Source organism: Ammospiza nelsoni, chromosome 8 (genome assembly GCF_027579445.1).
Source record: "Ammospiza nelsoni isolate bAmmNel1 chromosome 8, bAmmNel1.pri, whole genome shotgun sequence".
NCBI classification, from domain to species: Eukaryota; Metazoa; Chordata; class Aves; order Passeriformes; family Passerellidae; genus Ammospiza; species Ammospiza nelsoni.
The window spans coordinates 27,040,560-27,045,324 of record NC_080640.1 but is presented as its reverse complement, the minus strand read 5'-3'; positions in this window follow the sequence as shown (position 1 = coordinate 27,045,324).

The window sequence follows — 4,765 nt, the reverse complement described above, 5'->3', positions numbered from 1 at the left end:
CCGGTGTGTTCCTGCAATCATTAGTACAAACGAGGTGCAGAATTGGCTTCTCACTGACAACATTAGCATTAATGGCAGTCACACACAGTCACATATATTTTCCCAGGGATGTGTGTGCTCTTCAGGAAAAGATTCCCTGTAATGGACTTCATAATTCATCGTCATGTTTCCAAGAAGGGTCAAAATGAAGATTTTTCTTTTGCAGAAACACCAGCTTCTTATTGTATGCTTGACCTAAAACATTATTCTACCAAAGCCTTTGCTTGTTGTATTTTTTGTCCCTTAGAGGAAAGAAAAAAAATCAAGCCAAAGAGTAGGGCAAAGTGTCATGGCATATCTTAAAATTTCCTACTCAACGAAGGGGATACTTTTTTAAAGGCAGTGCAGTCCAGCCATTGGAGCAGAGGGGCCATGATTCCTGGGCTCCATTCCCACCACAGTCCCCGATTCATTTCATGACTAATTGAGTGGACTGTTGCATGAACATTGTATTCAGTTCTTAATTTAAGGGTGAACAAGAACATCAAGTTCCTTTCCTCAGTTCCGGCACTCAGTCAGCTGTCCTACTTCTCTAGGAGGTATAGGGGAAACACAGAAGGTTTATTTTTGTCAGGTCAAACAAGTAATTTCAATTTCAAGTTTGTAGATCCTAGAGATTTGAGAAAAATTGTCTTATTTTAAATAATTTTGAACAGAAAATGCTCTTTATGGTATTTGAGACTAACCCATTCCTCTCAACTGAGTCTGGATGTAATTTGCAGTATACAAGCTCCATTGCTGACCTGAGTGACAGGACTTCAGATGTCTGATGGTTTCTTTTCTTTTTTTTCTAATGGTTTCTTTTCCTTTCAATTTTTTAACCATGATGGGGAGGGTTATGAGAAATGGGGGACAATACCTTATATTGAGATGGATAAGAGAAGCTCTAGAAATGAACCCACCCAGAGCTACAAGCTGGTTATACTCCCCTCTAAGTTAGATTCAAGTAATCTCTTCTGTTCTGCTAGAGTAAGCACTTGAACTAGGTCTCCCACATGAGAAAGGGGTGTCCTGATGACTAGGTGTTGGAAAAGGAGCAGGGAAAGAATACACACCTCCTTTGAGAAAGAAAAAAAAAGTAAAAACCACCTTGAAATATTTCCATATGGCCTGGTGAGAAAGAGGGAGAAAAGAAAAGGAAAAAAGAAAAGTGCACTGCTTCCTTTCTACTTTTGGCTGTAGAAGGTGTTTGTGTGCAAGAACAGCTTTCTAACCCAGGTTTCCCATGTCAAGAAGTTTGTTTATGTCAGGTTGATTTTCTGTTGACATTTTATGCTGCTCCCTGAAAAGAAACTGTTTCTATGAGCACACTCAGGCATTCACAACCCTTGCAATGGTTTGAGTCACGTAAGCCACATCTTGGTGGTGCCTCATCCCTTCAACACCTCTCCCTTGCCGTTCACACAGCCTCAGCTGAAAACGTAAGTGTATCATAGATCCGTGTGCAGTAGTCTATAGTGTGGCCAGGGCAAACAGGCAGCCCAGGACCACCTGACTTTGCAGCATTCCACATAGCACCACTGGGATGGTGTTGCCACAGTGTAGAAGTTTAAGCTACAAAAAAAATAAAATAGTTTAAAAGGTCCAGAATACTTTGGTTGCAGGTACGCAACACCTGACAACAACGGCCTCTCTTTACTGATTCTTATTCAAAGTGAACTTAAAGCTATTACTCCATATACTTGACTCAAGAGTTCTGAGAAAGGGTATAAAAAAGCCCAAACATTTTTTCCAGTCTTCTGAAAACTTGGAGATTTTGCAGTAAAGGGTTTATGAAAAGGGCAGGAAGGATAAAAAACAGGAGCCACTTTAAGCATCCAGCACTGTGTGAGTCACAGTCCCTGTCACTGCACCCTAATGAAACTTCACTGACCAACAGTTTAAAGTTCCCACATTCTCCAATGTCTTCATAATATCACTAAAGACACCTTTACCTTGCTCCCAGTCCAAACTATGCTGCATTATACAGCAATATATTTTACTACAGCTACATGCTCTCCAGCTGAATGCAAGACTGCAGTGGAAATAGCTTTGTTTGCTGCAGTGCTGTATTATCACACATGACTAGACCAGGCAACATTGATTCTTAAGCAATGGCATTGATTACAAGTCTTATTTTTAAAATGCTGGCAGGATACAGCCCTTGGATATGCACTTTAAGACCAAATTTGAATTGCATTTCCCAGCAGCTCTCCTTTTTTTACAGAGACTATATAATAGAATTACAAATAATGCTACTGACTTTAACATGTACTGAGGATTTACACCAGTATGGTTTCAGTAGTAGAAGCTTTTAGTACTTTACACTTACACAACTATAATACACTTTAGATTATTGTTTTTAAAATGTAAAATCTTCTTTTTTCTCTTCACTAGCTAAAAAAAGATGCTTGTTTTCCAGAGAGATAAAATTATTAAATTGAATTTGACCTTTCAGAGCATAGTAAGGTAGGGATTTCTGTTCCCTGGGAATAAAGGAAGATTCTTCATGTACTGGTCTAAGTTATGCAAGAGTCCACAAGCAAGCAAGCAAAGCACTCTTGGAAGAATATTTTACATTAAAAAAATTATGCAGGGTGAGGGGGCAAGGAAAAAAAAAACCACAACCAACCAACCTCAAACCCAAAATATATCCTTACACCTACATTTTAAATTACATACTTGAGGGTATGCAACCATTACAGAATTTTCATGCTCTCAAGCAGCCCTCCAGATTTATCAACATCGTATCATTGCTTGACCAGTTTCCATGGGGTAGTTCCTGCCCTATTCCACACCTAACCTTGAAATACCTCTCCAAGATTTCTTTGCAGATTGTGCTTTTGTTTTCTCAAGTTGGTAAAAACCTCCTAGCTATCTTACTGGTTTGCCAGCTTAATCCCAGTTTGCAAAGTGAGTTGTTTGGAACAATGCACATGCTTTTCCACTTCTGCCTTTCTCCTGCAGGAATACAGGGAAGTGCATCAGTGCCATCACCTGTGCTGGTCTACCTGCAGATCCACAAAACCTGTTGCCCAAGTAGCTAAACATCCTTTTCTTCACACAGTACATGGTGAAACACAAGGTTAGCCCATCTTTCCCCTTCGTATCACAAGCTCCTTGTTTCACTCAGGACTTAGAAGCACCAAAATACAAAAATCACAGGTACAGAGTGATCTTTGTGTCATGTGTTACAATAAAGCAAGATTCTGTTTGGAATACTATCTCTAAATTGTTGTTAGGGATTTAAGCTTTTGATGGATTTATCATTATGGATAAATTATATTTCACCCTTCTCCCTGTTTTGATCAGAGATATTTGACCTCACCACCTACTTGGGCTTACTAAGACATAGGTTTCCCTCTCAAGCAGCAGATTTACAGTCAGGATCTAAAGAAACCCAGTAGAAACACTAAGTGAAGATGCATCCATTATTCAATGATTTCACATAGTTCCCATAATTCACCAAGTAAAATGCCTTTAGGAGAAACAGGTGGCATAGCAGGACTTGCCATCCTATTGTTTACTCAAAGCCTCTTTCCAGTCTACATTCATGGGTGTGCCTTAATTAAGTGCAAACCAATCAAAATAAATGAATAAAAGCCATAACTGCTCTACTACCTTCTTCTTTGTCAACTGAATTAACCAGGCTTACAGGAAGGGGCTCAGGAGAATCAGCAGCAAATGCAATAGTTCTCATGAACCCCAAAAACCTTTTGCTTTTGATTTAGGACAGTCCACACAACAGAATTGCTTCCAAACCCTCCCCCCAGCACTGGGCAAAGTCAAAATTTCAATGCAACAAAAGAAAACAGAATGGCCTGGCATCACTACAGTGAAATTGTGACTTCTGCACAGGTTCCTTGTTTCACTGCCAGGGGCCCTTACCCCACCCAGCAGAATGCAGCTGCTCTCAGCACTGTTACACCATGGAGAGCAGCTGGACAGTTTTGCTTCAGTCACTCCTCTACTCCTGCCAGTCTTTGCATCTACTTGGATTTCTTTTGAAAGCTTGGACTAGCTGCAAACTAGCTACTGATCACCTTTGCCTTACACACATAAAAGAAGTGCCTTAATAAATACATTACAGGCACCTCTTAGTGAACTTTACCTCCCTCTAATTCCACACTGAAGAGCTATTAAAGAAAGGAACAATTATAACAAGACATATCCCTGCAAAACCCTGGTTCTTTGTGCACTTTATCCATTCACAGTTATGTGTCCTCTCCTCCATTTAGGAATACAAACTTCATAACTTTGTTTTCCTAACCTGACAAGCAAATGTAATTGCTAGGTGCAATACTTGACTCAAAAGATACCTTTTCTACTCATGTTTTTCTTTTCAGTCCAGCATGCTCAAGACACTCAATTCAACAAAATTTTGGTCATGCCTGATATATGTTAATAATGTAGAATTTTCCTTTTCTCTGTTCAAAGTGAAAGTGGATATGGATGCATGGATTTTGTCTCATAACCTGAGATTAATTTTGTATTATAATCTGGGCTCAGTATTGTTTTCAGCAGAAGCATTTCTGACCCCAGAAGCCAAAGCCCTCCATCAGGTTTTCTTTTTGCCCACCCAGCCACGTCATTGCCTGATTACAGAACCACAGGAGCAGTGATAAAAATCCGTCAGGTCCTTCAGAGTCACAGGTAATCCACCAATCACACACTCATATTTATCTAGATACTAACAAAAACCACAAGTTCAGAAGTTTCCAGGCTCCAGACCCTGGCTCTGTAGGCC